We start from the raw sequence: 13,003 nt of genomic DNA on the forward strand, positions 1-13,003 counted from the left end.
ACTCAAATACATTAATGAAGACTGAACCTAGTTACATTTTCCAATGCTCCCTCTTAACTAGGGAGGTATTCATAATATACAAATACAATGGACGATCTCAAACTATATGAACAATGAAGAACCTTAGGCACCGCAATGCCATGGACTAGATTTCTGACCAGGACAATCTATCTATTTTTCTCTGATCATTTTAGGCACCGCAATGCCACAGACTAGATTCTTGACCTGGGCAATCTATCCAAGTGGGAATAAGGTGGATTCAAGCTTTCAGCCTCTCTAGGTACCATCAGGCTTACTTGCTAACCACCAACCTAGGGACCTAGGTGCGTATCCATGGTTAGAGCTTTATGATCCACGCCACTTTCCCTACCTTGGGACCTAGACATCAACACAAAGTGCCGACCAAATGTCTTACTAGGCAATGCTTCACTTGCGAAGTCTCAACAAATCTCTTCCACATTCTTATCATCAATACAATCAGCAATATCTACCAAACCAAGTAGGGTCCTTAGATATTCAAACTTCTTATTAGGAAGATTCTACCAAACTTCTTATTTGTTAGTATGTTTGCTACTTGTTCATCTGTTGAGACATACTCCAACTTCACGATCCCATCCTGCACCAAGTTCCTAATAAAGTGGAACTTATTGTTGCTATGTTTCGTTCTAGCATGAAACATGGGATCTCCAAACATCTTGATACAACTTTGATTGTCACAATTAATCACAATAGGACCCAGATACTTCTCGAACAAATCTGTCAGAAGCTTCCTTAACCAAACAACCTCCTTTCCTACTTCATATGCAACCACATATTTGGCCTCAACACTACTTAGCAATGAGATCTTGCTTCCTACTCATCCATAGCAACTCCCAGACTAAAACATTGTCTAGTAGTGCTCCTTCTATTTGTCTCATGACCACCCCAATCAAAGTCTGTGAAGTCAATTAGCTTAACTTCCTTACTATCATACTTTAGGCAGTGATGTATAGTGCCACGAAGATACATCAATATATGTTTGGAAGCTATCCAGTGATCATGATGAGGCTCCAACTGAAACTGACTAAGAATGTTTACTGCAGAACATATATCTAGCCTAGTATTTACCAGATACATTAGGGAACCCACCAACTGTTGATAGGAGGTAGGATCCACGAGACTAGAGTTAGAGTCCCTCAAGTTCTTGAGATTGGTGATCATAGGAGTAGTCATCGGCCTAGAATCCATCATCCCGAATTTCTGCAACAACTTGATGATGTACTTATCTTGCCCCAAATATATCTCCCCAGGTCTCTGCAATACTTCTAGACCTAGGTAATAGTGCATCAGTCCTAGATCCTTCAACTAAAATTCAGTTGCCCTAGACAAAGACCAAACCTTCCCTCCATACCAAGTCAGCCTCCCAAATCTTCGATCTCTTCTCTAGCAACTTCGACTATGTAGCAGCTTCCGACATCAAACAACAATGAAACTTGGAAGACTTTGATCTCCCAAACTAGGGCACGAAACAGAGAGAGAGAGGCACCAAAAGTTCGATTTTCTTCTTCTCTTTAGACTTCACCCAACTCGCACTTCTTTTAGCTTCCTTAGACCCACTTCGCACTTCTCCAACTTCCTTGGAGATATCAAACTAGCTTGATATGAGATACTCCAAATGAATTCGAATTGCTTCTATTTATAGGCTTTAAGGGAGGTCGAATTGGTGTCCTTAGGCCGACTTGATGTGGAGGGTACATAAATTATATTTGACTCAATACAAAACCATTTTACATGATTCAAAAGCCTAAGAAGGGTCTCTTTGAATACAAAATGACTCTATAAACTCAATATTAATCCTAGGAGTCTACAATGGGGACTTTGACTAATATAATGATGACCCAAGCATGAAACCCATGCTTTAATAAGTCATTGTTACAATAATAAAAATTCTTTTATTTATTCTTTTGACAAGTACATTTCATGATGACCCAAATACATTAATGAAAACCAAACCTAGTTACATTTTCCAACAAGAGGTTGACTCCGTAAGGCACTAGTCTCACAATTCAATTCAATATAATCATTCATGATGACCCAAATACATTAATGAAGACCAAACCTAGTTACATTTTCCAACAAGAAGTTGACTCCATAAGGCACTAATATAATGATGACCCAAGCATGAAACCCATGCTTTAATAAGTCATTGTTACAATAATAAAAATTCTTTTCTTTTTTCTTTTGACAAGTACATTTCATGATGACCCAAATACATTAATGAAGACCAAACCTAGTTACATTTTCCAACAAGAAGTTGACTCCATAAGGCACTAGTCTCACAATTCAATCCAATATAATCTTTTAGTTTTGCTAAAATTAACCAAGTAGCTAGGCTACTTAGTTGTGTCTCTCGGACTCTATGGTTTCCAACTTGTCCTTCATCTTCACACTTCCCTGGGGACTAACCCCCTGTAGGAATTTACAGGGTAAGTTCCTCAGACAGAACACCAAAGGACACCGCTCACAAACAGATCGCAAATCAATACACCAGTACTTTTGACGTGGTTAAAACCCTCAAAGAGGGAAACAGTCCACGGCCTGAGCCAACGCGGCCACTTCAGGCAATTTATTAATAAAAGAATGAAAATTTACATAAGCTTCTCTCATGAACGGTTAACTTACAAATGACCCTCCATGCTCCTTAAATAGAGATCATGGACCAATCGGGTGTTAAGCCATGGATCAAGTGTTGGTAATACCGAGGAGAGAATGAACCGTCGGATCACTACATATCGTGACTGTCGGATTGTAAGTTACAAAATGTACATAGTAAAGAAACACACTTTACCTAACTCTATACTAGACCAAGTTGTACTTAACTATTTCCTATGTGTCGGAATATCCTAACATCCCCCCTTAAGAACAACTTGGGATAGGATTGAAGGATTTACAAATATGACACAATAGGAGAAGGAAGGAGGCACTAGAGCCTATCCCCCCTTAGTGACAACTTCCTGAACTCCAACCATAAATCGAAGTTTAGTGAACTTCGCCTCTGTGAGAGCCTTTGTAAAGATGTCTGCAACTTGATCATCTGTTGAACAATATTGCACTTCAAGAACATGGTCATGAATGAGCTTTCTGATGAAGTGCATGTGCAATTCAATGTGTTTGCTGCGCTGATGTTGGACTGGATCTTTGCATAGTTGAATGGCACTTTGATTATCACACCAAAGTGTAGTCGGATGCTGCTGCTGAAAGCCAAACTCTGACAGGATCTGAAGAAGCCACAAGGCTTCCTTACTAGCTTCTACGACACCACGATACTCTGCTTCTGCTGAAGAAAGAGAAATGGCACCTTGTTTCTTGCAAGCCCATGTAATAGGTCCTGAACCAAGAGTGAACACATAACCTGTAGTAGACTTCCGATCATCAGGGTCACCAGCCCAATCGGAATCAGTGAAACCAACCAATAGAGGAGATGCTTCGGCACTGTAATGAATCCCAAACTGAGCTGTACCTCGAACATAACGAAGTATTCTTTTAGCTGCTTTCCAATGACTTTCACGTGGGTTTTTCATAAATCGAGCAACAAGGTCAACAGTAAAGGAAAGGTCAGGACGAGTATGGGTTAGATACAAAAGTTTTCCTACAAGTTGACGGTATAAGGTAGCATCAACTTCAGGAGAAGTACAAGTGACTGAAAGTTTGACTCCAGACTGAAAGGGAGAAGGGGCTGGCTTACAATCTTCCATGTGAAAATGGCGTAGAATATCACAGGCATACTTGGATTGGGAAAGGGAAATACCTTCCTTGGATTGCAAGACTTGAAGACCAAGAAAATAATGTAAGTGTCCTAAGTCTGTCATTTCAAACTTCCTTTTAAGGCTAGACTTCACATGGTTTATAAGGTTGAGATCACTACCAGTCAGGATAAGATCATCAACATAAAGAACAAGAATGATAAGAGACTTGCCCACTTTCTTGGTGTAGACAGTATTGTCAGAATGACACCTAGAAAAGCCATTTTCTAAAAGAAAGTTATCCATTTTGGCATACCAAGCTCGAGGAGCTTGCTTGAGACCATAAAGGGATTTCTTAAGCCGACATACAAGGCTGGAGTCTGTTTGTATAAAGCCAATAGGTTGTTCCATATAGATTTCTTTATGCAAGTCCCCATGCAAGAAGGCGGATTTAACGTCCATCTGATGGACTTCCCATTTGAAAGAAGCAGCAAGGGAAAGAACAAGGCGGATAGAGTTCATTTTGGCAACAGGGGAGAAGGTTTCAATGTAGTCAATGCCTTCGACTTGTGAAAAACCCTTAGCAACAAGACGAGCTTTATGTTTATCAACTTTCCCATCTGGTCCATACTTGGTTCTGTAAACCCATTTGCATCTAACAAGTTTTCGTCCCTTTGGTAGAGGAACAAGATCCCATGTATCATTTGCCAATAATGAATGATATTCTTCATTCATAGCTGCTTCCCAATCTGGATGGCCTGAAGCTTCTGCAAAGGTATCAGGATCATAATTCACTGAAGCTTGAGCCAGTAAAGAAGAGGCTCTCTCGAACTAAGAACGTGTACGTCGCTAATCTGTAGGATCACCGACAAGATCACCTGCTGTATCCCGAGTAGCACGGACCCATTTTGGAAGCTAAGGAGCTGAAGGAGGATCCTGAGAAGGTGGGGGAGGATTTTCATCCTCGCTTTCATCATCTGAAGAAGAAATATTTTCAAAAGTAGAAGAGATAGGGAGAGGTGGCACATCCGCCGAACTAGGCTCGCAGGCCGATATATTTTCAGCAAACTTTACATCTCTTCTAATGATAACATTTTTGGACTTAAGTGGAATAAGTCTATATCCTTTGACATCTTCAGAATATCCAACAAAAATACATTTTTCACTCTTAGGTTCTAAAGCTTTATGTTTCTCATCTAGAATATGGGCCCATGCTTCACTTCCAAAAACACGAAAGTGACTTACATCTGGTTTGATTGAGCTCCATGCTTCTTCTGGAGTGATATTCTTTAAAACCTTAGTAGGAGTGCGATTTATTATGTAATTTGCACAATTAATTGCTTCTGCCCAGTAATTAAGACTAAGTCCTTTAGATTGAAGCATACAATTAGCCATTTCCTTTAAGGTGCGATTCTTCCTTTCAGGTACACCATTTTGTTGTGGAGTATATGGAATAGTATGTTGCATTTGAATTCCATTCTCAGTGCAAAAGTTGATGAATGTGTTTTTAACATATTCTCCGCCATTATCAGATCTTAGCTTAAGAATTTGATGTCCAGATTGTTTTTCAACAAAGGCCTTAAAGGCCAAGAACATGTTAAATACTTCACTCTTGAGTTTTAAGAAGTATACCCAAGTGCGTCTGGAGAAATCATCAATGAAAGTTAAGAAATACTTGTAGCCAGAGAATGAAGCAACTGGAAGTGGACCACATAAATCACTATGCACGAGCTGTAAAGGGGCTGAGGCGTGCCAAGAGGCACGTTTTTCAAAACTGTCCTGATGATGTTTTCCGAGTACACATTCGGAACAAACACAATCTTTGCAAGATACCATTGGAAGACCTATCACCATATTTTCTTTACATAGATTCTGAAGAGAGTGATAGTTTAAGTGACCAAATCGCTCATGCCAAAGTTTTCTCACTTCATCATTATGAGCAACAAATACTGAGGGAAGATTTGATGACCCAAAGTTGTGAAACTTATACAACCTTGTAGAATCATCAGCAATGCCAGTAGCTAAAATCTGTCTAGGATCTCTTAGGAAGTTAGGTCCTTAATTACAACATCGTGCGGTGAAAATTCAACGATTTTACCTTCACCTGAATGGGTTATCTGATATATAGATAAAAGGTTGCAGGATAAGGTTGGAACACATAATACATCATTAAACTGACCATTGTCTAGATGAACAGTTCCAGTCCCTACAACACTAAGAGATCTATCATCACCAACATATATATTTTTGGTGTTACAATCATTTAAAGAAGAAAACATGGTTTTTTTTTGGCCGTGTGATAAGAAGATCCAGAATCAATGAGCCACTCATGAGAATGAGAAGAAGAAGATACATTTAGTGCATAGCCAGACCGAGATGCTTGACAACCACATGCAGAAAGTGCCATTCCTGAAGATGAAGTTGAAGTTGAAGAGTGCTCCAAATGGATGTTATGCTTCTTCATTGCTGCTTCCAAGGCTTCCATCTTCTTAAAGCATTTGGATTCTAAGTGGCCATCTCGATTACAAAAGTTGCAATGTCTATCAGTCTTCTTCCCTTTGTTTTTATTTGTCTTATCATTTTGTTGAAATGATTTTTCATTTTGAGGCTGAAATTGCTTAGGACCCTTGTTTGGTTTAGGACCATTCTTTTTAGGATACAACTTCTTAGGATTCTTTGGATTTGGTTGCTGCTGGGCGGCTAACGCTTTCTTAGAAGAGTTTCCAAGATGAAGAAGACCAAGGTGTAAGAGTTTTTCTTGTTCTCTTATTAAAGAATCACAAAAGGAATCAAAGGAAGGGGACTTGTAGGTTTGTCCTTGAGAAATGAAGGCTTCTCTTGTAGAACGGAAGGTGGAAACAAACACAGAATAGGCTGGTCCCAACTTAGTAAGAATGGAGTAGATAAGGCTACTATCTTCTTTCTTAACCTTAACACCTTCCAAGAGAAGTCTAAGGGTCTTGAACTTAGACAAAAAATCTTCAATGCAAGAAAAATTATTGGGGTCCAATCTAAGCAATTCATTTTCAAGTTGATGGGCTTTAAGTTTATTTTTAATTCCAAAGACTTTAGCAATCTATTTCATTGCTTCATCAGGAGTATCAAGTTCTGCAATATGGAATCTAAGATCTGGAGAAATAGACATCCCTATCAACTCACGTGCTTGGTCTTGCCTATTTTCCCATTTAGCTGCCTTGTCTTCATCTTTCGGTTTGGTCTCTTGGCCTGTGGCTATTCTGTAAAGACCTTTACTTCTAAGTAAATCCACAATGTAGGACCACCATTGGAAGTAGTTGGTGCTGTCAAGAATAACTTGGCATGGACTTTCCATTTTAAAAAAAAATTGAAGCTATAGATGCTGAAACTAAGTGTTTCAATGGAAAGATCTCGAAAAATTAGGCTGTTTAAAAAGAAAACGGTTCTGAAAACGACTTCCAGATGAAGAAGTTATGGCTTTTTGAAGAAAATTTGATGAAGTCGCCGACGAAGTGCGGGAATGTGCAGAAATGAAAAATCCGCCCCCACAAAATGGAGACTTGAACCCAAGACCTCTACTCTCATAAATTAGCTTTGCACCAAGTGAGCTATACAAAAAGTTAGAGAGAGAGAGAGAGGGGGGGTTGATGCTTTGGGTTGCGTGCTTGCTTTGAGAAAGCTCTTTTTCCCTACAAAACAAAAAACACAAAACCCAACACGGACATACAAAAAAAACGAACCTTGCGGCTCAAAGTTAGCTTTAGCCGGAAACTAGATATTTTCAAAAACGAACCTTGCGGCTCGAAGTTAGCTTTAGCCAAAAACTAAATATTTTCCTCAATGTTTCTGATTTTTCGAGATCACACTAAGGCGCAGCGGAAAAGAGAATACGCATGAGAAAAATCCTTCCTTTCTGTTTCTGATTTGCCCAGATCGCACAGAGTCGCAGGGCAAAGAGCATACGCAGAAATGAAAGGTGTAGATCCGGTAATAAAAAAAGCTAAATAAACCGAATACCGAAATAAACAGAGAGAAAATAACTGTAAACTGCAAATAAACACTGTATACCTCCAGATCTTAAAAATGACGCAGCTAGGGCTATCGGAAACCTTTTCGCGTGAAACGAAAGGGTTTCCTCACTGGAACAGATGCTCCCAACACAACAAAGCAGTCCTCTTGGCCCGAAAGCAGTAAGAAACAGTAGATCTAGGAAACGGTAGTCGGATGCAGTTCTACCGGCTTCAGATTTGGATCACCAACGGACGCGGCCCTCAAATAGCTCTGATAACATGTAGGAATTTACAGGGTAAGTTCCTCAGACAGAACACCAAAGGACACCGCTCACAAACAGATCGCAAATCAATACACCAGTACTTTTGACGTGGTTAAAACCCTCAAAGAGGGAAACAGTCCATGGCCTGAGCCAACGCGGCCACTTCAGGCAATTTATTAATAAAAGAATGAAAATTTAAATAAGCTTTACTCATGAATGATTAACCTACAAATGACCCTCCATGCTCTTTAAATAGAGATCATGGACCAATTGGGTGTTAAACCACGGATCAAGTGTCGGTAATACTGAGGAGAGAATGAACCGTCGGATCACTACATATCGTGACCGTCAGATTGTAAGTTACAAAATGTACATAGTAAAGGAACACACTTTACATAACTCTATACTAGACCAAGTTGTACTTAACTATTTCCTATGTGTCGGAATATCCTAACACCCCCATAGCCTGCTGTTGGGAGACAACTAGAATAGAGAGGTCGGGGATCAGAGTGACAATCCCTAACCTGAGTCGTCATAGTGCCTGTACAATTTCAGTGACAAGAAGGCCAAGTCTTCTCAAAGGAGTAACGAAGGATTTCTAGTAGTTGGAAGGTGAATTTAAGGGACGTTTATGTTTCTGAAGTTGCCACAGACTTGAGGTGTTCGAGGGTCTGAGGTGGCCATAGAAAGGAGTCATCTAGGCTGAGATACTTCAGTGTGTTGGATGCTTAGAATGGCAAGGTTCTTTAGGGACTGTGCCGAGCTCCTAAAGAGGTAAGGATGCTTTGTCTTGTGTTGATAAATGCAAAGAGTAGAGGTTTGTCCTAAAGGTTTAGGAAAAAAGCTTTATATGCCCTAGTTAGGGCTTCTTCCTATGCCTAACAGTGAAGTGAATCTGCCCTAGCATGTCTGTAATATCTTGCTCAAATTTATGCCCTGTGGAGAGGATCGAGTGTTGGATAATTTCTGTGATAAGGCTTGAAAACTACTGTGATCTGGGACTATGTTTGACCTATGTTTTGGCCGAAGTTTGTCTCAGATATGGTACAATGTTTAGGCTGCAAATCTCAGGACATGATGAACACAAAGAAGGTTGGGTAGAAGTGGATTGTTATAGTGGAATAAGATGCGTAATGGCAGGGTTGTTCAAGGGTTTGAATAAAAGTAAAAGTGTACCCTAGTTTGGTGTATGAAGATGGGCATATCACTAATAAATTTGAAAGATCAATGAAACCCTAAATCCTATGATGTTTGCTCTGCCTAACATATGAAGGAAGGAATAGTAAGACACTAAAGAAGGCCTTAGAAGCCCTGGCCTATTGACTGTGTAAGGGTTGCAAGGTCTCAAGTAAATGCAAGATTTTTCAGTGGCGTTGCCTCAGGTCGCTGAACAAATGTCCGTGTAATTGGGCAGAAAGAAGGGTTGTGAGTAGAAGGGCAAGAGGAAATTTGTCCATGGAGTTTTGAGTAGTGTTTTAGGGTAGCCCTAGTATAGTGTTTGCTGGTGCAAACATCTGTTAAGAGGGCTACTCGTTTGATTGCCCTAAGTGCGGTCCTTTGGTAAAGAAAAAGGGTAGCTGGTGGGCAATGTTGTCGAACCCTAGTTCTGTAACCTTTGGAGCAGCAACGAGATGGATAATGACTAGATCTGAAGGCCCTAAGGGGGGTGACAAGAGCAGCTGATTTGTCACAAGGTTAGGGAAATTTTAGTAGCCATAGGAACAATCTTCTGAAATGATTGAAAGAATAGCTAATGGGCAGATCTGGAGAATGCAGTAGATGAAGGAATCACGATCTGTTAAGAGGCAAATATGGAGTCCTAGTTCAAGAATTGCAAGATGAGAAAACTCAGTGATAAGAGGGCTAGTTGAGGAAGCTACAATAATAACAGGTAGCTGATGTAAGGAAAGTAGGAATACTTCTAACAAAAGCTGAGGCTTGTTGATGAATTCTCCCTAGTTGAGAGGGAGTGAGCATGGATTTCTCCTCTCAGGTTGAGAGGGAGTAAGGTTGGACATTGGTTCTCCCTGTGTCATGTACTAGGTCAGGACTAACCACCATAATTCTAGTGCATGCATCACGGATAGGGAGAATGATGGATTGAATTAGCATGGTTCTCCTTGTGTCAGGTACTGTGACGGATTAGGACTGATATCCTAAGTCAAGTACATGGACATGGATAAGGAGAATGGTGGATTGGATAAGCATCTTGGATAGACATTCTTGAGTCATGTACTGTGATGGATTAGGATGGAGATCCTAAGTCAAGTACATAGACTTGGATAAAGAATGGTCCGATGGATAGACATTTCCTTGAGGGAAATGGTTTGGTGAAGGAAAGACTCCGAGTATCCTAGGTGGAGTATGTACATCAAGTGAGGCAGTGTGGTGTCCCATGTAATGCCTCCCAACATTGTGCTCTGATCTTGTGGAAAGATAGAGTGTACCTGTCAAGGCCTTGGTAATGTGACAATGTTGGTTATGATGATGTTATCATTGTTGATGCTTATCAATTTGGATCCCTTCTTATGAGAATATTTCAACTTGAGATAGACATGTTGAGTCATTATGAATCCCTATGAGTCATTATGAATCATGTTGAGTCCCTAGTTAAGAGGGAGTGTTGGAAAAGTAACTAGGTTCGATCTTCATATTTATCTTTGTACTTATATCAATTTATATTTCATGTAAAAGAAGAAAAGGAATTTTATTTAAGCATGGGTTTCATGTTCAAGTCTAGGTCAAGCATGTTCTTCATGCTTCTAAGTTTTGATTAAGTCAAAGAATTAAATTTCAGTCAAAGTCCAATTGGGCTCTTTGTAAGAAAAAGGACAAGATTTTTGTTTAATAAAAAAGAGTCAAATTAACCTCCATAAAACCAAGTCGGCCCTCTAGATGGTCAAGTCGACTCACTCAAAAGGACGTGTTTGTTCACATGTAAGAAAAACTATTTATAGGCATTAATCCTCCACCAAAATAGAAGAAAGTTCATGGAGTTTTTTGAAGAAAGATATCCGAGTTCTTGTAAGACGACATGCGAGTCATTCTGTAGCAAAGTTTGTGGCAGTTCTCAAGGAAAGTCCGTTGAAGTTTTCTGTAGCAAGTTCCTGGGTGAAGACAAAAGAACAAGTGCGAGTTTTTAGTGGAGTAGATGCAAGTTTTTTGTGATCAGAATTCTGTGAAACAAATCGAGTTATAGTAGAATTCCTCAATGATGGTATGTGAGCTAAAGATGACTGTAAGTGTGAGCTGTAGTATTTATATATGTGAGCTATTGGAGGGATGTAAGTTCCATGAAATACAAGCTATAGGAAGGACAAAGGATCTCTGTGGGACAAGGGATCTTGTGACAGATCAAGCTATCTTATTGAAGATGAATCTTGATAGAGAATGGAGGACAGACTTGGTGCTAAGAGGAGGTCTTGGTCTTTGGGTCTTGGAGGTCTCATTTTGATTTGATTCTATAAGAAGAAGATTGTTTGGGTTTTCCTTAATTATTGGGTTTTGCCCTGACTTGGAGCCTATATCTTGTGTTCTTTGTGTCTTTGTGATCTTCATGTATTGATAATTGCTTAATGAACAAGAATAACTAAATAATAAAAAGCCAACAAAATATCACAAGTAATTATCCAGTAAGGAAAATCAACGTTAATCTACGAAGACATTGATTTTCGAACAGAAAAACCTCAAAGGGAAAACTAGTTCTGCAATGAGGGCTTTATTATTCATCAAAAAATCAAGGTTTACATAAACTACTTGCCTGACATTGGCAAAGCTTTGACAAATTATTTTCTCCACTTCCATTGACCAAATTGAACTAAGAAATCAAGAGTTTCCCTTTGGAAACAAACTTGTCCTCTCCTAGGCAATTCACACTTCCTCTTGCAACTCGCACTAGCTATCTGGAAAATATAGCTGGCCTTTTGAAACTCGCACTATCTCCAGAAATCAATCTCGTGAATAAATAGTAAATACTGCCTCTAGCAACTTGCTAAACCAACTCGCAGTGCCTCAGAGGAATTGTATCAACAATTGGAAACTAAAGCGAGCTTTCGGGAACACACACTAGATAAACTGGCTATTCGAACTGCACATATCAGCCTTCCTTTTACAAAATAATTCAGCCTCTTTCCTTCTCTCGAAGTACTGGAATCAATGTGAAGAATTTCTCCAGAAATTCTCTCCACAATCTCTCTTGTTGAAACCCTACTACTAGTGTCTCCCATGCTGTTACTGCATCGAATGATCTCCAAAGGCTCCATCGATTTCCTCTTATAATCTCTCGTTGACGAATCAATGACCACAATCTAACTCCAATTGATGGCTAAGATCATATTGACTTCTAAAAATAACTTTTCTAGAAGTCTCTGGAGCAAAAACAATTTGTCTCAATTAATCCCGATTAATTAACCCATTTACCTATGTTAGACTTAGGAAAATTAATTAAATCTGGCTAATTAATTTAATTAAGGAAATTTCACTTTAAAACATTTTCCGGGTGTTGCATATAATTATTCTGCCGTGTTCCTTATTCTCATAGACACCATCTGAGATTAGAACACCTATCTGAGCTACAAAAACTAACAGGGACTAAAAGGACTTCCATGGCTGCCCCCCAAAGTGGCTTTGAGATACCAACTAACCAACACTTGTACATCAATCAACCCTTCATGACCACATAGAACAAAAGTCATCACCCTTTTGCCTCATTAGGATGGTCACATCCAGCCCAGAGAGACATAGGGTACCCTGCAGAGAATCTGAGGTGTAACACTCGCCTTGTAAATGTGTGTTATTTCTCTTTTGTGCATTCATTGTGCTGTGATTTACCATCTATGAATTCAAAATAGTATAACGCTCCTGGTAATGGCCTCAAAGATTACTAGTTTGGAGAGGAAGTTTTCCAACAGTAATTGTTGATAGATTTCCTATTTTAAAAGGACTGAAGGCACCTATGGATTGTAATCATATATTTGTGTATTGTTCTCTATGATTAAGTCAACGGGTGATATTTAGTGATAATTTATTAATT

At 39.4% G+C, this 13,003-nt stretch overlaps 1 protein-coding gene across 3 annotated transcripts in view; it reads left to right on the forward strand.

Annotated features, from left to right (window-relative positions):
* The window catches only part of LOC149257456 (FAD/NAD(P)-binding oxidoreductase family protein), a 398,477-nt gene that overhangs the window by 281,708 nt on the left and 103,766 nt on the right, over positions 1-13,003 (forward strand). The window lies entirely within an intron of this gene.

This window comes from Pinus tabuliformis, chromosome 6 (genome assembly GCF_031772625.1).
Source record: "Pinus tabuliformis cultivar Carrire ecotype Pingquan chromosome 6, CPIR1, whole genome shotgun sequence".
Lineage (NCBI taxonomy): Eukaryota > Viridiplantae > Streptophyta > Pinopsida > Pinales > Pinaceae > Pinus > Pinus tabuliformis.